The following is a 27,668-nucleotide window of genomic DNA, read 5'->3' as shown; positions in this document are numbered from 1 at the left end:
TGTTTCTCTAAGTTCTGTGAGCCACTCCAGCAAATTAATCAAACCCAAGGAGAGGGTCATGGGAACCTCTGATTTATAGTGGATCAGTCAGAAGCACAGGTGATAATCTGGACCTGCAATTGTCATCTAAGTTAGGAGCAGTGTTATAGAACCGAGCCTTTAACTTGTGAGATCTGATGCTCTCTCCAGGTAGATAATGTCAGAACTGGGTTAAATCATAGGACAGCCAGCTAATGTCAAAGAATTGCTTGATGGTGTAGGGAAAATCCCTGCCCCACATCAGAATTGGTGATCAGAACTGTAGATTCCACCTCAATTTCAGGGACATTCCAAAGTAGACCCTCACAGCAGTCAGGAAAGATGGGTCTCAAAGGACAGTGGAAACCACAGAATCAACCTGGGCACTCTAGATCTCTGATGTAGTTGGTGACAAAGGCCAAAGACAAATGGTGGGTTGGGGGTGTTGTTGGATCACCATATCCCAGAGCAAGATTGATTTACCTGCTACCTCATAGGGTCTGCTTTGGACCTGAGATTGGGCTGCATGCCAAGGTGGGGCAGGAGGTGGCATTCCTCTGGCTTTGCAGGTAAAGAAAGCTCTGTCTTAGGTCTGGCAATTGTCCATGGTCAGTCCCATAATCAGTAAGTCCAGGCATTGGCCCAGTCTTGCCATCTCTTTTCAACAACCTAGCCCAGAGAGAAAGATGCTCAAGCCATAGTTGTGTGATGTGTATCTGTTCTTTTTCCCTTTGCTCAACTTTTCCATCACTTTCTCTGTAAAATATCCCACACATGGCAGAGCGCTTTCCATCAAAGTTCCTTTTTAAGATGCCAGTCACCATGCAAACTTTTAATGATAGAAAGCCATGCACAAGGTGAATTTTTATACCTTTTCATTCAAAGGCAGAGCTATGGGTGAACTCAGTCAGTAAAAGGTTTATGGCAAGAAAAAAAGAATATTGAAAGTCTCAGAAGCTACAAGGCCAGGCCTCCCAGATAACTGAATTGCCTTTGTCAAAAAGCTAAACCCATGACTCCATACAAATATAGAACGGACATGTGTCAGAGCTTTATCTACCCAACAGTGACAGGTCCAGCAGGACAGCAAAACTGGTTCAAAGAGAGTTCATGGAATGAGGTATAGAGCATCACTCAAGAAGGAAGAAGGAAAAGAGCCACTGAAATAAGTTTGCCAAGTTACAGACAAATGGGGCAAAGGAAAAAAAATGCTAAAGGCATATATATGATCTTCTCCCCTGGACACAATGGCATCTCTCCTGACCAAATATAAGTTTGCATCTCTCCTGACCAAATATAAGTTTACTGATAAACTTGCAGGATCTGGGCCTATGCTGGGGATATCTAAAATGGCCCCAGAACTTCTCACTGAAATCCCCAGGACAGTGAACATGATAAAACCAGCACATGGTTTTTACTTCACATGGCAAATGGGAGTGTGCACATGTAATTAAGGTTACTAACTAGTTAACTCTGAGTTCATCAAAAGGGAGACTTCCCAGGTGGGCCTCAACTAATCACATGCTTTTTCAAAAGCAGAGATTTTTCTACAGGTAGTAGCAGAAGGGGAAATCAGAGTGGGGGATTTATGAGAAGAGGTTCTGGTTTGCTGAGATGCAGAGGGCCATGTGGCAAGGACCCAAAAGCAACTTATAGGAGTTAAGAGTGTCCCAGGCTGATGACCAGCAAGGAAAGGGAACCTCAGTCCTACAACCTCTGGGAGCTACCAACAATCTGGATATTACTAAAAACCAAAAGCAAACCGACAATAGTCATCTGAAGGAGTATAAGATGTGCAAGAAGAACCTATCTCATAATCCATTCATGCCCTTCCTCATAGTCTTCCAGATCCTACAGTGGATCTAGAAGATGAATCTGCTCCATCCCAAGAAGGAAGGGTAAGGCAGGGCATCCTACCAACAAATCAGCAAGTCTGTGTTTTTCCAACATGTTTTACCTGACCTATATAATAGGAAATATACTTTAACACTGAAACCCATATAAACACACACACACCCATGGATGTTTAAAGTTTCATGGAAAACCCTGCCAACACCTTGATCCCAGACTTCTAGTCTCCAAAACTATAAGATCATAAATTTCTGTTGTTAAAAAAAAAAAAAAAATTTCTGTTGTTAAGCCACCCACTCATTCTGTGGTACTTTGTTATAGCAACCCTAGCAAATGAATACATGGTGTACTTCTACATTTTCTAGTCTGTGTTCCATTTCTTCCTTTTTAAATGCTGTTTAGGACAAAATTGATTTCACAATGATAAATGAACCACACCCACAGCTTGAAGAACTGAGAAAATTCTACAGTCTTTCCATTTTCTACTCCAGTAATAAGACATGTGTTACCAATAGGTTCAGAAATGAAAGATTCTGTATATATAATACAGGGATTGCCTTGAGTGATAGGATATAAATGTAATGCCTTTAACAGGGGAAATGAACTTCCCTAATCATCCCTGACAGAAACATGTGATACTCCTACTGCTCTTTGAAGAAGGGAGAATATATGAACTTGAGGTTAAGGAGAAGAAATCAATATTTTTAGTTCTTTCTAAAGCTATGGTCCCATTCTCAGAATGGGCCTTGGTTATTTCCATGTAATACTGCAAAGAGGAAAACAAGGAATGGGCCTTTAGTTTTGATGCTATCCATCCTAGAAACTTTGAGAAAGAGTACTACATCTAGAACTTGGAGAAATCATTTCTCTACCAAACAGACAAGAAATAATACCAAACCTAAGTCAGAGCTTGTAGCATTTCTAAGAGTAGGGCAGTACCAAAATCACAGTCTTGCTCTTCAAAGAGCTAGAAAACTAAAAGCTTGGAGTAAATATCATCACCACCATCATCATTGTTATCATCATCATTTTATACTGGCAAGAATTACAATAGTAACAAGTCCATGGATAATAATTTTACAGAATCCTAAACTAAACAGTTCCCATAAATAACATTTCAAGGACTATTAGATCTTTCATGAATCAGGTGTTGGTGCACAAAGGGGCCAGGTCTAGAGTATGGGGTGAAGATCCATGCTCTGGAGGCAGATGGGAGTGGGGCAGGGCCATATGGTATCCCCCATGGGTCCCTGCTTCTCAGGATTTCATTTGTTCCTCATCAGGATGCAGTGAGGAGTAAGCAGGTTGATCCCATAAAGCCCTCAGAATAGTGCCTACTGCACTGTCTCTGCTCCAGGGATGTTGATCCTTATTTGAACACAAAACACCTGGGGATTTTGTGAAAATGCAGATTCTGACTCAGAGCCTGTGTGCAGGGCCTGAGGTTCTACTTTCTTACAAACTCCCAGGTTGTACTGATGATGCTGTCTGCTGGCCCCATTTTGTGTAGCAAGGATCAAAAACATGCAAAGAAATGGCTTATCAGAGATGAGAAGAGGTTTAATACGATTAATCATTTTTAAACAGCTCTGTATGTATGTATAATATATATAACTAATATATAATTATTTTAAAATAATAGCTAATATATAATTAATACATAATTGTTTATAAAAATATATAAATATACATATACAAGTGGGGGGGGGCGGGGGGTGTATAAAACTCATGCTATGTTGCCAGAGTCAGTAACAAGAAGCACAAACCAAGGACCAGGTCACATTCCCTGGCCAGGCAGCTGGAAGAAATGCAATGCAAAGCATCTGGTGTTTAAAGCAACTACTCAACACTGTAATTAAAGGGGAATCACCAAATCTGTAAACACCAGGGCCTGCCAGCCCACACAACGGCCCAATCACAGCTTCTGCCCAGCTGGTGAAGCTCAGAGATCCTTCGGAAGTTAATTAAATGGTTTCTGCTCCTCTGGTGGACCCTGGTGAACCCCGCTTAGGATGTCCCACGGCAACTGCACCTGGACCCTCTGTCCATGTCTTGTCTTTTTTTTTTTTTAAAGATTTTATTTATTTATTTGACAGAGAGAGAGATAGCGAGAGCAGGAACACAAGCAGGGGGAGTGGGAGAGGGAGAAGCAGGCTTCCCGCCGAGCAGGGAGCCCGATGGCCAGGGCTTGATCCCAGGACCTTGGGATCATGACCTGAGCCAAAGGCAGACGCTCAATGACTGAGCCACCCAGGCGCCCCTAATCTTTTTTTTTTTTAAAGATTTTATTTATTTATTTGTCAGAAAGAGAGCACAAGCAGGGGGAGTGGCAGGCAGAGCAGGCAGAGGGAGAAGCAGACTCCCTGCTGAGCAGGGAGCCCAATGCGGGGCTCGATCCCAGGACCCGGGGATCATGACCTGAGCCGAAGGCAGACGCTCAACGACTGAGCCACCCAGGCGCCCCACATGTCTTTTCTAAAAAGCAACAGATTTCAGAAAGCTTCACAACTACTCACCTCTAGTTCTGTCATCCTCACCAAAATGTTTTCCTCCCCAGCTCCTTTCTTGACATTGTTCCACCCCCAGAACTTGGTGAGATATGCTTCAGGGAGTGTAAAACTCTCCAGTGGCACCATTTTTCCACATCACACTGCTGATGCTCTCACTCTGGAAGGCAGATAAGGGATGTCAAAACAAGACCTGGGCTCCTGTCCTCTACCTAACACACGGCATTTGGCTTTAGATGAGTCACTGCTCCTCTGGATTCCTTATCTCCAAGTTGACCAGAGAAACAATTCTTGCTCATCGAACTCACTAATCCAGCCTTCCCATCATGTCACTGGGATCCCATTCCCTGAGCCCCCAGCACCTTGCACACCTGTTCTGCCCTTCAACCCCCCACCCCTCCCCGGCAGCACGGCCCTCAGGAGCCTGTCCCAGGAGACTGCAGTCCAACTGGGCTCCTAGGGAAAATGAAAAAGAGAGAAAGCTGCTGGACCTCATTCGTAAGCTGAGAACTGGTTGTTAAAAGCCCAGCAAGAGAATTCAGAAGTGTTCTAAGCAGAGAAGGATGTGGTCAGAACATTTTCTAAATGGGTGGACCTCTGTTAGATGTAAAATTCTAATGGGGTTTATAACCCTAAAACATGAAATGTTTCAGAGTCAATACTGAAAAGGCAGTTTTGCGCCAACAAGAATAGCAATGCTTCAGTATTTTAAAGTAGCACAGTATATTAGAATACCAGCCTGTCCCCCCCACCCTCCCCAAAAATTGGCACTACAGAAATAACTTGATACCCAAATGAAAATGGACAGAAAGTGGGTCAGGGTGTCTGCAGAAAACTGCTTCTCTGGAGGAAAACTGGAGAGGGCCAGGCAGGAGGTGGAGGAAAGGGCCCCACACTCCCCTAACCCCTCCCACTCAGCTGGGGCACCCAAAGGAAGCCTCTCTACTGACTTGGCTTTCTTTCATTCTTTCTTTAATATATTGATTGCAGCTTGGATTCAAGTTTCTTCAGACACAGACATCCCTGTTCCCAATACCCTCCTGGTGTTTTATGGAGACTTCATCTATATTAGTCAGGGTTTTCTGGAGAAAGAGAGCCAATAGGATTTATATATATACAGAAAAAGATGTAGTATGAGGGATTGCCTCATGTGATTATGGAGGCAAAGAAGTCCCACAGTCTACTGTCAGCAAGCTGGAGGCCCAGGAAAGCTGGTGGTGTGGTTCTAGGCAAGACTGAAAACCAAGAACCAGGAGCACTAATACCTGAGAGCAGAAGACCCGTGTGCCGGCTTAGGCAGGCAGAATACATTCCCCCTTCCTCTGCCTTTTTGTCCTATCCGGGCCCCCAAAGAATTGGATTATACCTACTCTGCATTGGTGAGGGCAATCTCCTTTACTCAGTAAATTCAATGCCAATTCAAATGTTAATCTGTTCAGGAGATACCCTCACAGACACACCCCGAAATGACATTTTGCCAGCTATCTGGATGCACCTTAGCCCAGTCAAGTTGCATAAAATTAACCATTATACCAGCCAAGTCACATCTCAGGGAGAAACTCCCATTCTGAGAAGGTTCTCCTATTAAAACATGTCAGGCCTTCGGGAAAGTAATTTGATGTAAAAGTACCCCAAATTTTAAGTGTGATATAAAAAAAAGAAAAGAAAAAACATGTTAGGCTTGATGCTGTGACCATTGCTGTCACCCAGGGATTGTAAAATTCTAAAACTCCAATAAAACCAAATCGGTGTTTGCCTGGCTCCAAATCTTGTGTCAGGTGAAGACAATACTTCAAACAGGTGCAGACTTGCCCAAGACCCCATGCAAACCGCTAAGAATCCTCTGATAACCCTCCTCAAGGAACTCAGAGACGCCACCTAGGGAAAGCCTCGCATGGCTCATCAATATATGTGAAACAACACAGCTGGATTCTAAAGAGGCTTCAGGATACGGCCTTTGATGTCACCTGGACCTGGGGCCACATTCAGGCCATGCAGTCCTGCCATGAGGCCCACGAAGTTGTAAGTTCTTCTCGATGACCACGAACTGAATTCCATGAGTTATTGTAATTCACTCGTCATAAAAGCACTAGCAAAGGTGGCACATGATCATGACATACAGGAAAAAAAAAACTGTAAAAATTATTTAAGAAGTCATGTTATGGATAGGGTTGGCGTTTAAACTCAGGTGCCAGGACATTTCTAGCTAAATGTTTCAGATATTAGAGCAAGTATCAAGGTTGCGTTTTAGTAGCTTTAATTTGAAAGACTGCACGTTAAAAAAACCGTAATTCAGTGATATTTTTAAATTATTGTATATTTTATTAGTCCTGATTAGATCTGTACATACCTATGAAATAGTACATGTAAATGGAAGACAGATGCTTACTTAGTCTATGAGCACTACTGAGGATACTGGGGAGGCAGCCCTGGGACCTCTGCTCAAGACTGGGAAAGGTGATGCTGGGTGAGGAGCAGCTGCCTGATAGGAGCATCAGGGTGGATCTGTCTGACCTTTCTGGATCCAAGCCACTTCAAACAAATAGGATTTTATTTCCTCAAATAAAAATGAAAGATGAAATACTGAGTCTCCTGAGGGAATTAAAACTCTAAAAGACAAACTCTGGACATTTATATTGTTGAATTGCTAAACTATATTAATCTGCAGGCCAATGAGAAATATTATTCTCAGTTCCTATAAAACTCTGCATTTATCACTAAACGCGTTTCCCAATAAATTCTCTGGACTAAATACATACATCTTGGTACCATGATGCTATAATACATCAAATATAAACAAAACTGGGAAAAATTAGGAGATGCTCTTTTTCTTTTTGCATGAATGATCAAAGCTCAACCTTGTATAGAACTGCATTTCATTTGTAAATGTCCAAATGACAACTCTTCCTTGTCTTCACGACTGCTCTTCATACTGGCACAGAACACTGTGTTGTTTCTATTTGGAGGGCATCAAGTTAAATTAATTTTTATGAAGAGAAATTGTTCATGGGACAGTCACAGCTTTTCAGGGAAATGGTATCACGACGCACACGAGTTGCACATTTAGAATGCCAGTGAACATACTTCAGGATCTTTAACAAATGGTCAAGTCATCAGGATGTCAAACCCTCCAGATGTTTTCCTGGACTCTTACAGAATTCCCAGAGCCAGGGGGGCGGAGCAAGATGGCGGAGGAGTAGGAGACCTGGATTTCGTCTCCTCTCAGGAATTCAGCTGGATAGGGATCAAACCATTCTGAACACCTACAAACTCAACAGGAGATCGAAGAAAAGAAGAGCAGCAACTCTCTCATCAGAAAAGCGACCACTTTCTGGAAGGTAGGACGTGCGGAGAAGGGAATCCAAGGCGATATTCGGGAGGATAGACGGTAGGGGAGGGGCCTCCGTCGGCCACTTCTGGCAAGTGATAGAGCCGCGGAGCACAAAATCGGAACTTTTAAAAGTCTGCTCCGCTGAGGGATGTCACTCTGGTGGCTAAGCGGGGGGTGGAACCCTCCGGGACAGTGTGGTCTCAGGACCCTCGGGGTCACAGAAAGACCGGGGGTGCCTGAGTGTGGCAGAGCTCCCAGGTATCGGAGCAGGGAAGCCGGCTGCAGAGGCGGAGCCCAGGCGCGGGCTTTCAGCTTGGGGTTGCCATAAACCGTGATCCGCGGCACAGTCGGGCCACTGCTCCTCCAGCAGGGACCCAAAAAGCGGCAGATCTGGGGAGACTCACCTTCCTCCCCCGGGAGGAGCCGTGCAGGAGTGCACCGCAGGGATCTGCTGGGTTTGGAGACTCCACCCGGGGTCGGGTGCCAGAGATAGAAACGCACGGTCACAGGCCGGGCGAGCACAGAGTGAGGCCGGAGACCGGGGAGACGGGAGTGACTGACGGCTTTTCTCTGGGGGCTCACTGAGGAGCGGGGCCCTGAGTTCTCGGCTCCTCTGGGGCGGAGATTAGGAGGCCGCCATTTTCACTCTCCGCCTCCAAAGCTGGACGGAAAGCTCGCAGGGAACAAAAGCCCCGGAGAGCAAACCCGAGCAGATTACTTAGCCGGGAGGGGGCAAGGGCGGGGCAATTCCGCCTCCGGCAGAGACATTTGGGAACCACGGGAACAGGCCCCTCCCCAGAAGATCAGCGAGAACAGCCAGCCCAGACCGAGTTAACCGATCAATGAGAACGGCAGAGCTCCAGCGCTAGGGGAATACTGCACATAGAATTCATGGCATTTTTACCATGATTCTTTAGTCTTTTAAAGTTAATTTTTTTAACTGTCTTTTTGTCTTTTTATTTCTTTTTGAATTTTTCTTTTTCCTTTTTCAACCAACATCTTATCAATCCCTTTTTAAAAAAAAAAAAATTTTTATTTTTCATTTTTAGAGTCATATTCTATCCCTTCATAGTAGTTACCCATATTTTTGGCTTATATATATAAGTTGTTCTCTCTTTAAAATTTTGAGATAGTTTCTTCTAACAGATTAAAATATACCCTAAATCTCTAGTATATGGTGTTTTCTATTCCCCTGCCTGACCACATCCTCTCCCTTTTTTTTTTCTTTTTCTTTTTTCTTTTTTAAATCCTCTTCTTTCTTTTTTCAAACAACTTCTTATCAATTCCTTTTATAAAATTTTTTATAATTTACATCTTTACAGTCATATTCCATCCCTTTATCATATCAATCCTTATTTTTGTACATATATAAGTTTTTCTTTCTTTAAAATTTTGGGAGGCACTTTCTTCTAAAAGACCAAAATACACACCAAATCTAGTGTGTGGAACTGATCTATATACCATATAGATCATATTTGATCACATTCTGTTTTTTTTGTTGTTGTTGTTTTGTTTTGTTTGTTTTTGTTTTTATCTTTATCTTTTTCTTTTTTTTCTTTTTCTTTTTTCTCTCTTTCCCTTTCTTATCCCACTGCTTCAGGTCTTTTCTGATTTGTTTAGAGTATATTTTCTGGGGACGTGGTTACTCTGCTAGCATTTTGTTCTCTCATTAATCTATTCTCCTCTGCACAAAATGACAAGACGGAAAAAATCACCTCAACAAAAAGAACAAGAGGTAGTACCGACTGCCAGGGACCTACTCAATACCGACATTAGTACGATGTCAGATCTAGAGTTCAGAATCATCACTTTAAAGATACTAGCTGGGCTTGAAAAAAATATGGAAGTTATTAGAGAAACCCTTTCTGGAGAAGTAAAAGAGCTAAAATCCAACCAAGTAGAAATCAAAAATCCTATTAATGAGATGCAATCAAAAATGGGGGCGCTAAGTGCTGGAATAAATGAGGCAAAAGAGAGAATCAGTAATATAGAAGATGAAATGATGGAAAATCAAGAAGCTGAGAAAAAGAGAGAAAAACAACTACTGGATCACGAGGGCAGAATTCGAGAGATAAGCGATACCATAAGACGAAACATTAGAATAATTGGGATCCCAGAAAAAGAAGAAAGAGAGAGAGGGGCAGAAGGTATAATGGAGCAAATTATAGCAGAGAACTTCCCTAATTAGGGGAAAGAAACAGGCATGAAAATCCAGGAAGCACAGAGAACCCCTCTCAAAATCAATAAAAATAGGTCAATTCCCCGACATCTAATAGTAAAACTTACGAGTCTCATAGACAAAGAGAAAATCCTGAAAGCATCTCGGGAGAAGAGATATGTAACCTACAAGGGTAGAAACATTAGATTGGCAACAGACGTATCCACAGAGACCTGGCAGGCCAGAAAGGACTGGCAGGATATATTCAGAGCACTACGTGAGAAAAATATGCAGCCAAGAATACTCTATCCAGCTAGGCTGTCCTTGAAAATTGAAGGAGAGATAAAAAGCTTCCAGGACAAACTAAAACTAAAGGAATTTGCAAACACAAAACCAGCCCTACAGGAAATCTTGAAAGGGGTCCTCTAAGCAAAGAGAGACCCTAAAAGCAACATAGACCAGAAACGAACACACACAATATACGGTAACAGTCACCTTACAGGCAATACAATGGCACTAAATTCCTATCTTTCAATAGTTACCCTGAATGTAAATGGGCTACATGCCCCAATCAAAAGACACAGGCTAACAGACTGGATTAAAAAACAAGACCCCTTGATATGTTGTCTGCAAGAGACTCATTTTAGACCCAAAGACCTCCAGATTGGAAGTGAGGGGGTGGAAAACCATTTACCATGCTAATGGATGCCAAAAGAGAGCTGGGGTGGCAATCCTTATATCAGACAAATTAGATTTTAAACCAAAGACTGTAATAAGAGATGAGGAAGGACACTATATCCTAGTTAAAGGGTCTATCCAACAAGAAGATCTAACAATTGTAAATATCTATGCCCCTAACATGGTTATATAAGGCAATTAATTACAAAAGCAAAGAAACACATCGACAACAATACAATAATAGTGGGGGACTTTAACAACCCCCTCACTGAAATGGACAGATCGTCTAAGCAAAAGATCAACAAGGAAATAAAGACTTTAAATGACACACTGGACCAAATGGACTTCACAGACCTATTCAGAACATTCCACCCCAAAGCAACGGAATACACATTCTTCTCTAGTCCCCATGGAACATTCTCCAGAATAGATCACATCCTAGGTCATAAATCAAGTCTCAACTGGTACCAAAAGATTGGGATCATTCCCTGCCTATGTTCAGACCACAATGCTTTGAAACTAGAACTCAATCACAAGAGGAAAGTCGGAAAGAACTCAAATACATGGAGGCTAAAGAGAATCCTACTGAAGAATGAATGGGTCAACCAGGAAATTAAAGAAGAATTAAAAAAATACATGGAAACCAATGAAAATGAAAACACAACTGTTCAAAATCTTTGGGATGCAGCAAAGGCAGTCCTAAGAGGAAAGTATATAGCAATACAAGCCTTCCTCAAGAAACAAGAAAGGTCTCAAGTACACAACCTAACCCTACACCTAAAGGAGCTAGAGAAAAAATAGCAAATAAAGCCTAAACCCAGCAGGAGAAGAGAAATAATAAAGATCAGAGCAGAAATCAATGAAATAGAAACCAAAAGAACAGTAGAACAGATCAGCGAAACTAGGAGCTGGTTCTTTGAAAGAATTAATAAGATTGATAAACCACTGGCCAGACTTATCAAAAAGAGAAGAGAAATGACCCAAATCAACAAAATCATGAATGAAAGAGGAGAGATCACAATCAACACCAAAGAAATACAAACAATTATAAGAACATATTATGAGCAACTCTATGCCAGCAAATTAGATAACCTGGAAGAGATGGATGCATTCCTAGAGATGTATCAACTACCAAAACTGAACCAGGATGAAATAGAAAACCTGAACAGACCTATAACCACTAAGGAAATTGAAGCAGTCATCAAAAATCTCTCAAAAAACAAAAGCCCAGGGCCAGGTGGCTTCCCAGGGGAATTCTACCAAACATTTCAAGAAGAATTAATACCTATTCTTCTGAAACTGTTCCAAAAAATAGAAACAGAAGGGAAACTTCCAAACTCATTTTATGAGGCCAGCATTACCTTGATCCCAAAAACAGAAAAAGACCCCATCAAAAAGGAGAATTACAGACCAATATCCCTGATGAACATGGATGCAAAAATTCTCACCAAAATACTCGCCAATAGGATCCAACAGTACATTAAAAGGATCATTCACCATGACCAACTGGGATTTATCCCTGGGCTGCAAGCTTGGTTCAACATCCGCAAATCAATCAATGTGATACAATACATTAACAAAAGAAAGAACAAGAATCATATGATCCTCTCAATAGATGCAGAAAAAGCTTTTGACAAAGTACAGCATCCTTTCTTGATCAAAACTCTTCAGAGTATAGGCATAGAGGGTATATACCTCAATATAAAAGCCATCTATGAAAAACCTACAGCGAATATTATTCTCAATGGGGAAAAACTGAGAGCTTTCCCCCTAAGGTCAGGAACGCGGCAGGGATGTCCACTATCACCACTGCTATTCAATATAGTATTGTAAGTCCTAGCCACAGCAATCAGACAACAAAAAGAAATCAAAGGCATCCAAACTGGCAAAGAAGAAGTCAAACTCTCACTCTTTGCAGATGATATGATACTTTATGTGGAAAACCCCAAAGACTCCACCCCAAAACTGCTAGAACTCATACAGGAATTCAGTCAAGTGGCAGGATATAAAATGAATGCACAGAAGTCAGTGGCATTCCTATACACCAACAGCAAGACAGAAGAAAGAGAAATTAAGGAGTCGATCCCATTTACAATTGCACCCAAAGCCATAAGATACCTAGGAATAAATCTAACCAAAGAGGCAAAGGATCTGTACTCAGAAAACAATAAAATACTCATGAAAGAAATTGAGGAAGACACAAAGAAATGGAAAAACGTTCCATGCTCATGGATCGGAAGAACAAATATTGTGATGATGTCAATGCTACCTAGAGCAATCTACACATTCAATGCAATCCCCATCAAAATACCATCCACTTTTTTCAAAGAAATGGAACAAATAATCCTAAAATTTGTATGGAACCAGAAAAGACCCCACATAGCCAGAGGAATGTTGAAAAAGAAAAGCAAAGCCGACGGCATCACAATTCCGGACTTCAAGCTCTATTACAAAGCTGTCATCATCAAGACAGCATGGTACTGGCAGAAAAACAGATACATAGATCAATGGAACAGAATAGAGATCCCAGAAATGGACCCTCAACTCTATGGTCAACTAATCTTCGACAAAGCAGGAAAGAATGTCCAATGGAACAAAGACAGTCTCTTCAACAAATGGTGTTGGGAAAATTGGATAGCCACATGCAGAAGAATGAAACTGGACCATTTCCTTACACCACACACAAAAATAGACTCCAAGTGGTTGAAAGACCTCAATGTGAGACAGGAGTCCATCAAAATCCTAAAGGAGAACAAGGCAGCAACCTCTTTGACCTCAGCCAAAGCAACTTCTTCCTAGAAACATCTCCAAAGGCAAGGGAAGCAAGGGCAAAAATGAACTATTGGGACTTCATCAAGATAAAAAGCTTTTGCAAAGCAAAGGAAACAGTCAACAAAACCAAAAGACAACCGACAGAATGGGAGAAGATATTTGCAAATGACATATCAGATAAAGGGCTAGTATCCAAAATCTAGAAAGAACTCATCAAACTCAACACCCAAAGAACAAAGAATCCAAACAAGAAATGGGCAGAAGACATGAACAGACATTTTTCCAAAGAAGACATCCAAATGGCCAACAGACACATGAAAAAGTGCTCAATATCGCTCAGCATCAGGGAAATCCAAATCAAAACCTCAATGAGATACCACCTCACACCAGTCAGAATGGCTAAAATTAACAAGTCAGGAAACGACAGATGTTGGCGGTGATGCAGAGAAAGGGGAACCCTCCTACACTGTTGGTGGGAATGCAAGCTGGTGCAGCCACTCTGGAAAACTGTATGGAGGTTCCTCAAAATTTGAAAATAGAGCTACCCTATGATCCAGCAATTGCACTACTGGGTATTTACCCCAAAGATACAAAAGTAGGGATCCGAAGGGGTACGTGCACCCCGATGTTTATAGCAGCAATGTCCACAATAGCCAAACTGTGGAAAGAGCCAAGATGTCCATCGACAGATGAATGGATAAAGAAGAAGTGGTATATATATACAATGGAATATTATGCAGCCATCAAAAGGAATGAGATCTTGCCATTTGCAACGACATGGATGGAACTGGAGGGTATTATGTTGAGTGAAATAAGTCAAAGAGAGAAAGACATGTATCATATGATCTCACTGATATGAGGAATTCTTAATCGCAGGAAACAAACTGAGTGTTGTTGGAGTGGGCCGTGGGGTGGGAGGGATGGGGTGACTGGGTGATAGACACTGGGGAGGGTATGTGCTCTGGTAAGCGCTGTGAATTGTGCAAGACTGTTGAATCTCAGATCTGTACCTCTGAAACAAATAATGCAATATATGTTAAGAAAAAAAAAAGAAGAAGAAGGTAGCAGGAGGGGAAGAATGAAGCGGGGGAAATCAGAGGGGTGGACGAACCATGAGAGACGATGGACTCTGAAAAACAAACTGAGGGTTCTAGAGGGGAGGGAGGTGGGAGGATGGGTTAGCCTGGTGGTGGGTATTGAGGAGGGCACATTCTGCATGGAGCACTGGGTGTTATGCACAAACTTTGAATCATGGAACACTTCATCTAGAACTAATGATGTAATGTATGGGGATTAACATAAGAATAAAAAATAAATAAATATAAAAAAATATGTTACAGGAGAGTAGATGAGCCAAAAGGGAAAGTAAATAAAATTAAAAAAAAAAAAAAAAAGAATTCCCAGAGCCAGAATAGATTTCATCCTCAGTCTATAAATCCTCCCACTGTAAATGCTGGCTTTGGATAAGAATAGTTCTTTGGCTGAGGGTGTAATGTTATTAGAAAGAAATTTAATTAGAACATCTTTGTGTCTAACCTACCAAATACACTGTGTGAAATTTAATTCATTTTCCACATCAATGTTAGAATTCTCTTTACAAATTAAGTGGCTGAAAAATGTAGGGGTAAAGGTGAGCTCACGGTGGGCTGGCTGTACATTTTGCTTCCTAAATAAAATTCAAAGAAGGAGGCCCATGTTTTAAAAGTCTAGGCTTTGTTCTCTGTCCTACTTGCTGCTGGCCCTGTCTTTCCCTCCCTGTGTGTTACCTCGATTTTCAGTGGCATCCTCATCCTCAGGTCTTTCCATGCCCACAGTGCTCCTTCATTTGTGGGGAACCCATTTGCTTCTGTGCCAGCCAATCAGCCTAAACTTCAGCCTCGCTTTTCCTAAATGCCTCAAGTGTTTGATGATTGACTATTAGGTTTGGACACAGGATGCTCACCTTTCTAACAAATACAAATCTGGAAGAATAGATTTTTTATTATGAGATTTTCCAATAAAAACAGGAAAATGGATTTGGTAAAGGCTACCATCCCGGCAGTCAGTGAGTAGAGGGTGATTTTATTTTAGCAACATTAACTGTTTTGGAAAATACCTAAAATAGGGCCAGATACATGATTTTTAAAAAAAACCGCATGTTTATTTGAAGTCCAGGAAAGGAATACAAATGGAAAGCAAAGGAGTGTTTTGGGGTTAAGCCAAATGCTTTTTAATAACCGTTTACCCCAGAAGAGTTCCACGACTAGCTGAAGTCAAAACGTGACTGCAGTCTCTCGGTTCGACGCTGCAGGTAATTTTCGCTGCAGGCTGTGTACGCACCACTAGATGGCACTGTTGTCTATGGCACACTCCCTACCTCTGCATGTTTTGCCTTCCTGGGGGGGGGGGGCGGGCAAAGAAAAACCCTCCTTTACCCACGCACGCTGTCCTGCGCTCAACACTGAAGAGAGCACAATACCTCTTCGCCTTCAAATCATGCCCTACCTCTCAGAGGCTTCAGCAGAGCTCAGTACCCTCTGCAACCATCCCCAGGGCCTGGAAGATGGACGGACAGCAACCAGCTCAGGCCGATTAGCACGATGTGCAAAAGGCATCGAGTGTGCAAGCTGGAGTAACCGGAATATCAAAGAGAGGATCCAGTTCAAAAGAGAAGCATTGAGAGTTGTTCCAGAGAGAAGCAGGGCAGGCGGCAATGCCGAGTTTGTGAGCGGTAGGTGGCTCGTGAGGGAGGCGTTCGGCTGAAGGAGAGACGGTCGAGGGGAGCACAGCCTCAGAGTCTAGGGCCTGAGAGGGGGTGACCAGAGGCGGCAACGTCCACGGATGCCAGGAGGCTGCGTGGGTAGTGAGGGCGTGGAGCAGTTGTGTGACGCTCTCGTGTGGCCACAGGTAAAACACAGTTTATGAAACACAGAGTTGAGGCCAGATTCTCTTCCTAAATATGACCCTGGCTCTGGACGCTGTGCCTCACCCTCTGTGGCATTTGTTCTTTGCAGAGTGGAGAGGAGATGCGAGGTCGACAAGATCATGGGCCCTGAGGAGCTGTCACTGGGGAGTGAGTGAGGGGACAGACACCAAACAGATAAGACGGATGGGCAGGAGGTGCGGTCACCTCAACTGCTTTCGCCAGTGGGTATGTTGCTATGAAATATGAATCGCTTTTCTGGGAATTTTAACATTGGTAGCTTTTAATAGCACCTCAGAAGCTGCTCAAACATGTGAACCGCTGTCCTGGCTCCGAAATCAGGTGGGATTTAGTTATTCCTGAAAGGTGTGCCAAAGGGTGAGAGTTGAAGGGGAAGGTGGGGGTGATGGTACCCTCCGTGAGGGACCTCGCTCTGGGTCAGTTCTGGGATTTGTTAGCCTGCAGCCACGGTCCGCCCAAGGTGCCAGGGAGCCCGCCTGGCACATTGCTGTGTTGCCCACATGGACTTTATAGCTCTGTGCTCTGCTACAGTTTGGGAAGAGGACAGCCAGTACATCACATATGTGACAACCCACCATACACCAGGACAATCCCCCCTTCAGACAGGGAAACAAGAGGGTTCTATGAAGGACTTTCAACACATTCCTCTGGAGTGGAGCGAAGCACGTTTCCGTTTTGGCAGCCTGTCTACCACAAAGCACAACCCTGGCCTTCAGCAGAGTTCAGCACTGACATGGTGACTTTAGGCATTCACTCTCCACCCTTCCAATGTCTACAACATGCAGGTACCCTGAAGGCCAAATGAGCAACTGTAGTATTATTTTAAGACCTAAAATTTCCCAAAGCCCCAAACACTCTGAGAACTTTCAAAGAAAGCTATTTTTGTCCTTTAACGTTTTGGCCAATATTTCACCTTCTCCATGAATCGTCCATTCTTATAGAGGTTAGTACTGCCCAGGTAACCAAGAGAAAGCTACATTCATGGTGCAAAGGACATGGGCTGACTGTGCTGGGGGTGAGTGGAGCCCCTGAGAAACTCTCAGGGATCACATGCTTCCATAGGAGCCCTGAAGAGGTGTAGGTGTGGGATAAGACTTCATTTCATTGTGCTTTTCTCTCTACTCCCACATTCTGAGCTTGTTGAAAACTAAACTTTGCTTCAGAGCCAAACTGTAACTGGAAGACAGAGTTTGGGATAAAGAGGAACAGTAGTTTTATTGCTTTGCAAGCAAAGGAGGCTGCAGCAGGGCTATAGCCCTCGAAAAACTACAGGCCTGCCTGGAGGAAGGGGCTGTGGGGGGTGGGGGTATAGGGAAATACAAGATCTAGCTGGTTTTTACAGGAATCTTGTGCTTGCTGCCAGCCTCCTTTGTCATGTCTTTAGGGTGGTACTGGGTCCCTGAAACAAAAGGCTGAGAAGAGAGGAGGGGAAGTTTGCAGAAGAGAAGGAAAAAGTTATTTTAAAACTGAGCTTGGGGGCGCCTGGGTGGCTCAGTCGTTAAGCGTCTGCCTTCAGCTCAGGTCATGATCCCAGAGTCCTGGGATCGAGCCCTGCATCGGGCTCCCTGCTCAGCGGGAAGCCTGCTTCTCCCTCTCCCACTCCCCCTGCTCCTGTTCCCTCTCTCGCTATGTCTCTCTCTGTCAAATAAATAAATAAAATCTTTAAAAAAAAAATTGAGCGGGGCGCCTGGGTGGCTCAGATGGTTGAGCGTCTGCCTTCGGCTCGGGTCATGATCCCGGGGTCCTGGGATCGAGTCCCACATCGGGCTCCCTGCTAAGCGGGGAGCCTGCTTCTCCCTCTGCCTCTGCCTCTCTCTCTCTCTCTCTGATTCTCATGAATAAATAAATAAAACATTTAAAAAATAAAAATAAAAAAATTTAAAAAATTAAAAAAAATTGAGCTTCACTGAAGCATTCATTAGTGCAGCCATTTTGATTTTTGTTCAACTCGATGCTTTTAAGTAGTTTCAAGCTCACTGAGAAGGTCTGCTATTGGTGTGGAAATGGTATCTTCATACCTCTGTAGATTACAGCCAACTTTATAGATGAAAAAGGCAATGTGGGGCGCCTAGGTGGCTCAGTCAGTTAAACAGCTACCTTGGGCTCAGGTCATGATCCCAGGGCCCTGGGATCGAGCCCCACATCGGGGTCCCTGCTCAGCAGGGGGACTCTGCTTCTCCCTCTCCCTCTGCCCCGCCCCCTTGCTCATGCTCTTTCTCTCTTTCTCTCCCTTTGACAAATAAATAAATAAATAAAATCTTAAAAAAAAAAGAAAAGAAAAAGACAATGTGTGCTTCCTTATAGAATAAGGCAATTGCCTTCTTTTTCTGTTGTCTAATTCAAATTCATATTTGTGGACATTTTAAATTTGTGAAATTAATCATAAATGCTTTCTAACAACCTCTTTTCTTCCTACTAGGTCTTACAATTCAAGAACTGAGGAGTGTTAGTCCCCCAGCAATTGTCCTCACCGTGTTCTTCCCACTGCTCCATCCTCATGTGTGAGTGCTGCCTGGGCACAAGGGCAGACCATGTCCACATGAGGTTTGCATGCTACCCAGTGTGCATTAGATGTGAAACTGAATATCCATAGCAATTTGGAATAATGAGATAAGTGCTCTGAGAAGGACCCCCATTGTTCAGACCATCCCCATAATAGCTAGAAATTATGGAGGACTCACTGATGACTCAGAGATGTCCCGAGCACTTTACATGTATTAATTTTTTACTCCTCATTCCCTTAGGGCAAGATTTCTCAGTTCCAACAGAATCAACACTTTAGGTTGGGTAATCCAGTTTGTTTTTTGTTTGTTTGTTTGTTTGTTTTAGAGGGGGGGTGAAGAGGAGCAGAGGGAGAGGGAGAGAAAGAATCTTAAGCAGGTTTGATCTCACAACCATGAGATCATGACCTGAGCTGAAATCAAGAGTCAGACGCTTAACCAACTGAGCCATCCAGGCACCCCTAGGCTGGATAATTCTTTGTTGTAGGATATTTACCTGCATCCCTGGTCCTACTCACTAGTTGCCAGTAGGGTCTCTTCTCCAAGTCATGACAACTGGGGCTTCCTCCACACATCACCAAATGTCATCTGGGGGTAAAACCACCACCCACCCACCTGCGCTGGGAACTGCTGCCCTATGACTATGCCATGAAGCAAGAAATGGTTGGCAGGAAAGTGAGGCAGGAGGTCCATTGAGGCTAAGCCATGAACTAGGAAGGATGCCCCTAGTGGCAGTCTCCAAAGAACACAACAGTCAAAGCTGGAAGACCCTTGTGGAACACGGGGAAAACTTTGGAGGTATTTAAGAAAGAGAATTCTGATAGCTGTCCCCGGATAGGAAGGAAGGGGAAGACTGGAGATAGAGGGAAAGACTGAGGTGTTTATCCGTCTGCAGATGACTGGCTCAGATCACATCTGTGGGTGAGCACATCCTTCAGCAAACCCACTCCATGGAGCAGTCTGCACAGATACGGTCCCACAACAAAGTCATGGCAGCCATGTCAACTAAAGGGATGAAAGAGAGGCCCCAATCCCTTTGTACTCTGCATGGTAAGGCTACTTCTGTGTTCATTTTGGTCATCACATGTCAAAGGACATCAACAAATCACAACGTAGAGACGAAGGAGTGTCCAAGATCTTGACAGCACCCAGCACTAAATTGTAAGGGGAATGACTGAAAGAATAGTCTGCAGCCTGAGAAAGAAAAAAAATATCATTAAATAATGTGAAAGGGCTCTGGTGTATCAGAGCGGCTGGTGCATTATAAATATCAGTAAATTTTAGGAAAAAATAAAGGTGGGAGGCAGGAGAGCTGCCTCCACACAACTAAAGTTCTCTCAGAGCAACAAATGAGAACTAACGGGAGGTGCAAGTGTGAAAGGAGCTGTCAATCTAAATGATTCTGAGATTCTCTGATCCCATCCAATCTCCCATACCCCCAGGGGATCAATGGCACCAGGAGTTATGTGAGGCTCCAAAGGCCACATTTCAAAAGGAATTTTGACAAGTTGGGACAGTCTCAGAAAAGAGCACCATCTTGTTGTGAGCAGCATTAGTATATTCAGTCATATTTACCAAGTTAATAGGGTGAGTTTTCTTCTTTCCCTCTTAAGAATAACATTTACTGTTTTATTAGATTCTAATCTAATTCATACTCTCCCAAGGACATTTAGAAAATACAGCTGAGAGTAGTCCCACCATCTAGAAATAACGATTTTTAATATTTTAATGCTCTGCCATAGTGCATTCCAAGATTTTTTTTCTATGCATACACATTCCTACTTTCAAACATAATACAAAGAACACTACAAATTCCTAATCAAAAAATTTCATCCAGGCACAATCTTCAAAGTTTATTTTTGGCATTATGAACACCATCATTAATTTTGAATTTTTCCTAATGAATTGAGCATAAACTCTAAGTCAAAGCAGGTGTGATTATGGCTGATGGCTCCTTCAGATTTCCAACTTCATGTTGATTTCATTACGTTTGTGAGAACATCTCTTGCCACAGCTCTTTATTGGTTCCATTTCCCTCTCTATTTTATAAAATAATAAGGACAAAATGTAATAAAATATATTCAAATAATTGCCCAAACATTGCCAGAATTAAATGTTTGATGTGTAAGCAAAGTCCCCATGAGATAGTTCAAAATGCTGGTCTGTTGATATGTAAAGTGCTCTATCATTATGTAGTAAGAGATTGGGGAAAAGTGCAAGTCAAACAAAAAGAAACTCAAGGTCTTGATTCTTCTCTTCATGAAGTGTATGTTGTATGTAAAGTTTTTGATCCAGCTCTTTGCACATAACATATTGTCAGCATTTCTGCCATGTTATTAGAGTTTCTTTCAAAGAGAACCCTCATGCATTGTTGGTGGGAATGTAAATTGGAACAGCCACCATGGAAAACAGTATGGAGGTTCCTCAGAAAATTAAAAACAGAAATACCATGCAATCCAATAATTCCACTACTGGGCATTTACCCAAAGAATACAAAAACACTAATTCAAAAAGATATATACACCCCTATATTTTTTACAGCATTATTTACGACAGTCAAAATATGGACGGAACCTACATGTCCATTGATAGAAGAATGGATAAAGAAGATGTGGTATACACACACATACACATATACACGCAGTGGAATATTATTCAACCATAAAAAAAGAACGTGATCTTACAACAACATGGAGCTATTATGTTAAGTGAAATAAATCAGAGAAAGACAAATACAATATGATTTCACTTATATATGGAATCTAAAAAATTAAACAAATAAACAGAAAACCAGAAACAAACTAATAAATACACAGAACAAACTGGTGGTTGCCGGAAGGGAGGGGCTTGAGGGTATGGGCAGAATAGATAGAGAGGATCAAGAATTTCAAACTTCTAGTTACAAAGTAAATAAGTAACAAGGATATAAAATACAGCATAGAGAGTCAATGATATTGTAATAACTTTGTATGGTGACAGATGGTAACTACACTTATCATGGTGAGCATTGCATAATATATAGAATCGTCAAATCATCATGTTGTACATCTGAAACTAATGTAACATGTCAACTACACTTAAATTTAAAAGAATTTTCTTTAAAAATAGATGGAAAATTGATGCATAGTATCCATCTGGTGAATTTCTTAATAAATTAAAGTATTTCCCTTTAATTAATAGTTATGTATGAGCAATTTTATCATACATAAATAACCCTAAAATTAATATCCTTATAGAGAAAACTTAGATGTGCATATTTTTGTAGGAGAAATGCTTAGAAGTAAAATATGACTTGAAAGCATAAGCATTTGAATAATTCTGGATCCATTTTGCAAAATTGCTCTCCAGAAATACAATCCTTTAATGACATATAGTCACACGAGTGGGATATAAAGCCACTGTTTTATCTTTCCTACAACCTTTGCTAATAATAGCAATTATCTCATTGTTTTCCTTCAATCTTTGACAATAGGCAAAATGCTATTTTTCTCCTTTGCATTTTTATATTTGAGAAGTAGAAATTTCCTCATATTTATTAGGAGATTATATTTCATCTTTTGTGTGTTTTGCTCAATTTCTATTCCATACTACGAATATTCAGTGTTTCCCTTGTTTTTTGTTAGATTTTCTAGAATGAAACTTATCACTCACCCCCACAGCCCCTAAAATTCTCCACCCATTGAGAAATCTGCTCAGCAGCCAGCAAAGGACCTGACTCTTCATGTGACTGAACAAGTAGGTTTAAGGGTGGGTCCCAAGAATTTCAAATGAGGTGATCCTGATATGCAAGGTCTAGGAGGCTGTGGCCACTTGGGTTATAAGCACATGTCTAAACTGCTACAGCTCTTTGCTCTCTCTACTTGGAAGTCTTCAAAGTAATCCTGAGGTAAGCATTGCTTTCCCAGGGAAAACATGGGTATAGAAAGTTGTAAGGTAACAATTCTGTAAGTTCCATAAATTCAATAATTTCTTCCTCAAGTCTCGGTGCCTGAGCCTCTGCAGCTGATTCATATAGGATCTCCTTCTACAATGCCTCCCCCAAATAGCAAAAACAGGGGCTATACCTCACCCATGCACAGTGGTATAAAAGAGTGTAAAAGACTGCCAAACCAAGAGACCCATCTAACTATCATCCTCCAATAGCTGATAAAACACCTTAAGTCTACCTAAGGCTCTGCTTTCCTGCTCTTATGCACAGAGCTGTCACTGGTTACCCTGTCCCTACAAGCTGAGACAGTGGTCTTTGTTGGGAGGTTCTGAATTTAGTATTTCTGTAGTGCAGTAGTGAAAGTGACCTTATATCTTTCAGAGCCCCGTCCCCTACCCCATTATTGTCAAAGGATGCACAGGTCCTGAGCGAGGGTCCTGGGAGAGCAAAGAGAGTGTCAGATTCTAAAAATATCTTTTGTTCTTCCTCCAAGTGCATTAGTAGGGATATCATTAACAAGAAGTGGAAGTCTCTTCAAACAGTAGGAGCAATGCATGTTAATCATGCTGATTTGTTTCCTGTAAATATAATGTTTTTTCGAGACTATCAAATTTTTCAAGCTATGCAAGACAGGCAAATAAATATTTTATGTGTTTTCTTTTAGAGTTGATGTATCTTTCAATAAAGAAATCAAACTTATGTGGTCAAACAAGATCATGAAATATTTATTCCAATCATAATGTCTCACTTGTATGATTAGATAGAATGTTCAGTATGTTCTGCCTTTTATCAACGAAAAAACAAAAATTATATACTATGTGCAAGACCAAGGAGAAGCTTGTCACTTTGTCCAAAAAAATTAATGGATTTATTTTCTGACATTTTAAAAAGTAATCCTTGTTTAATAATTAAAAAAAAAAACTTGTTTAATTTTGATTTAAACCAAACACTGGAGTTCAATGCATGCTTGCCTACATATTTATGGAAGGGATATCACGTTCTCCTATGCTCCTCATCCATATATGTAAGTCTAACTACATATAACGTTTCATTATTACAAATTAAGTGATACTAAACAACATTGTTACCTTCTCTTTATAACCTAATAGAATGGGTAATTGATTAATATTTAATCAGCATTGTTTTAATCTTGACTGCTATTGGTAATCTATCTTTAAAAACAGGTTCCATATTTATTTCTCAATGTTTTTGGTAATATTCCTCAACATTCATTTTTTTTAAAGATTTTATTTTATTTATTTGTCAGAGAGAGAGAGCACAAGCAGGGGGAGCAGAAGGCAGAGGGAGAAGAAGGCTCCTTCCCCGCTGAGCAGGGAGCCCCATATGAGACTTGATCCCAGGACTCTGGGATCATGACCTGAGCCAAAGACAGACGCTTAACTGACTGAGCCACCCAGATGCCCTCAACATGCATGTTAACTCATTTATTTGCATATAAAAACAAATTTTCTAACAAATAGACTATGATGTGATAGGTGGGTTAATGTGGCAGTCATTTTCCATAGTTTGAGTAGTTTACATCTACAGCTTCAAAGTTTTGACAAAAATATATGTAGGGGCACCTGGGTAGCTCAGTTTGTTAAGCGTCTGACTCTTGATTTCAGCTCAGGTCTTGATCTCAGGGTCATGAGTTCAAGCCTTGCATTGGGCTCCATGCTGGGCATGGAGACTACTTTAAAAAAATACATATATATATGTAAGGTATATGATAAAATTGTTTTATCAAAAAATATTGTATTAGCAAAGGTGTTTTGAGATTAATGTTTCAACTTTCCCAACCCTTTATTAGGAGCCCAAAAGTGAAAAAGAGACAAGGTTAGTCCTCATAGAAAATTTCTGCTTCAGTGGAGAAGTCTGCATTTCTAGATTCTAGAGCACATATTTTCAGTGTATCAAATTCTTGCTTTTCTCTGCCATGAGTTATTTTACATCCCAAAGACAACTGATTGCAAGGCAAATCCTTCCTGTCTATAGCACTGTAAACTCCCCCTTCCTGTGGAAATGCAACTTTCTCCTTCAAATGGAAGAGGCCAACCTTTTTGCCTTTGTTTGCACTTTCCTGTCAACATTCCTGATCTATAAAAGTGTCTGTTCTTGTAGTTTCCTTTGAATTAGTTGTAACATCTTACTAGTTTTCTCACTGATAAGGATAAATTTAAAGAATTTAATATATATTCATTTTATAAATGTATGAAAATCATATTTCATCTTTTTTTTTTAATTACCTTTTCACATTGTTAATCCTGATAAGGCCTTTTTTCTTATATATCTCCCAGAAATTGAGAGAGTAAATGACTTGACTGAATTGGTAACAAATCCCATGGCAAATATGTTTCCAATTTTTGCTTTTAACAAAATTGAATCAAGCAGTTAGCAAATAGATCCTTGAAAATAATTTGTAATGATGGATTCCCCTTCTTGGAGACACCTTCCCAGACCATCCTTTTAAAACTAGCAGTGCCCCAACACCCTTTACTCCTTAACTCTGAATTTTTCTCCATAGCATTTATCAACTCCTGACATGAGCTTATTTGTTTTTGTCACACCCACTAAAAAGTAGGTACCAAGAGGCAGAAGCTTTGCCTGTCTCCCTCCCTCCTATATCCCCAGAGACTAGAAAAGGGGCCAACCCATAGAAGGCCCTTGATGAATATTTATTAAATGAAGAATGAAGCGGGGTGCCTGGGTGGCTCAGTCGTTAAGCGTCTGCCTTCGGCTCGGGTCGTGATCCCAGGGTCCTGGGATCGAGTCCCACATCGGGCTCCCTGCTCCGCGGGGAAGCCTGCTTCTCCCCTCCTTCTCCCCCTGCTTGTGTTCCCTCTCTTGCTATGTCTCTCTGTGTCAAATAAATAAATAAAATCTTTAAAAAAATAAAAAATAAAAATAAATGAAGAATGAAGCAAATGAGCCAATATTTACTGAGCACCTGTCATATACTGGTTAACTAGATAAACTGCAACCCTACCCTCAAGAAACTCATATTCTAGTGGGAGGAAAGGGTGAGAAAATGTAACACTGCTTCCGTAGTAAAGGCCATAAAGCAAAAGTACGCAGTGCTGTGCCGAGCCTGCAGCAGGGTGCTATGTGATTTGGAGCATAAAACTCAAGACATCCAAAAAACTGAATATTGTTGCTTTAATAAAAATCAGCCCATATACACCAAGACTTTTCAGTGCTACAGCTATAAAAAGCTAAAATAGGGATAGATTCAATGCTGAACTCTACCACATTCTAGCGCTAAGCAATGTTCATTCGTGGATGCATGGACCAACTGGAAAAGAATCCTCATCCATATATCAAGTTTGACTAGGGATGCATTTCCAATACAATTATCATAATTATTTCATAACAGTTTTAGTGCATTTGTTGTTTTGATCAATTTGCATGCATGTTTTGTGACAGAGAGGTATGATAGAATAATCAATAAAAGACATTTAAGCAAAAAATAAACTATGTTAAATTGTATGTATGGAGAAGTGAAAAAGAAATAAACACAGAAGAAAAGAAAAGTAATGTCCAGTTGTCAGGGGTTTTCTTTATGTATTTTTTTAAAGATTTTATTTATTTATTTGAAAGAGAGCAAGTGAGAGAAAAAGCATGAGTGGGGAATGGGGGAAGAGGGAGAGGGAGAATTAGACTCCCTGCTGAGCAGGGAGCTCAATGCAGGACTCGCTTCCAGGACCCCGGGATCATGACCTGAGCCAAAGGCAGACACTTAACCGACTGAGCCACCCAGGCCCTCCACTCCTGTATTTTTTTAAGCATGATAGTATATTTCATATTACTAGAGGATTTAGATTTCATTATGTACACTTAAAAGAATGACATGCATATATTTAAATGTCAATATTTTCAATATACCAGATTACATCCTTTCCAAATATTTAAACTTAAAATGAAACATGTCAAAAGCCATTTTTACAATGTGTAAAAGGTATGAAGTTTTTCAGGGTACTTTTAGGAATTGTAAGGAAAAGTTTGAAAACCATTCTATAACTACTAATGTTTCATTTTAGTTGAGAGTTTTTTTTTACATACGGAAGTTTAAATTTGCCATACAGTCAAATCCTGTGATTTTCTTCCAGGTGATTACTTTCACTGTCTTGATGCTTAGATACTCCTCCTTTGTTCACTTATATATTCAAGGCTTTTAGTAGCTTCCCACGAGTGGATTTCAGCAGAACACCCTAATGCCTTGGTAATCACTGTTCTAGTAACACTAGCACTGCTTCTTTTTTTTTTTTTTTTTAAGATTTTATTTATTTGAGAGAGAGCAGGAGAAGGGGGGAGAAGGGCAGAGTGAGAAGCAGACTCCCTGCCGAGCAGGGAGTTAGACTCGGGGTCAATCCCAGGACCCTGAGATCATGACCTGAGCCGAAGGCAGACGTTTAACTGACTGAGCCACCCAGGTGCCCCTAGCACTGTGTCTTCATGACCTCGGGGAATACACCCTCCAATCCTGGTCCTCTCCACCAGGGTCTGCAAACCCTCTGACACTCACTCCCTAAAAGAACATGGCATTATCACATACCTCCTTGCATATTTTTAAGTTGACATTTAACATTTTTAATCACACATTGAACTAATTTAAAATATTCTACTTTCAGCATATGGCATTTATTACCATTACAAAAAGTACATACTTCTTAAACATGTCCCATGGAATCTAAACAACCTAAAAATTTGACACCTGCCATCATCCATTTTAAAAATGCAAGAACAAGCCCTTTCTTAAATAAAACAGCTTAATTTTATATTATTCATTTTTCTCCTTCAATCCATATTTTTATTCCCCTTCCTCCACAGGACGGTAAATGATATATTTTTTTATAATTTTAAAATAATTTTTAGGGCACCTGGGTGGCTCAGTCGTCAAGCGTCTGCCTTCGGCTCAGGTCATGATCCCGGGGTCCTGGGAGCGAGCCCCGCATCGGGCTCTTGCTCAGCGGGGAGCGTGCTTCTCCCTCTCCCTCGGCCTGC

At 41.4% G+C, this 27,668-nt stretch overlaps 1 long non-coding RNA gene across 1 annotated transcript; it reads right to left on the bottom strand.

The window, feature by feature from the left end:
• Positions 1–27,668, bottom strand: LOC135361539 (uncharacterized). Its single transcript, XR_010404922.1, has 2 exons — positions 27,545–27,668; positions 1–4,536 (listed from the first exon to the last, which is right to left on the bottom strand). It is a non-coding gene; the product is annotated as an uncharacterized LOC135361539 (long non-coding RNA).

Source organism: Mirounga angustirostris, unplaced genomic scaffold (genome assembly GCF_029215605.1).
Source record: "Mirounga angustirostris isolate CCGP_5_RB_7025 unplaced genomic scaffold, mMirAng1.0.hap1 SCAF_9, whole genome shotgun sequence".
Taxonomy (NCBI): Eukaryota; Metazoa; Chordata; class Mammalia; order Carnivora; family Phocidae; genus Mirounga; species Mirounga angustirostris.
This window is presented reverse-complemented; position numbering and strand designations above follow the sequence as displayed.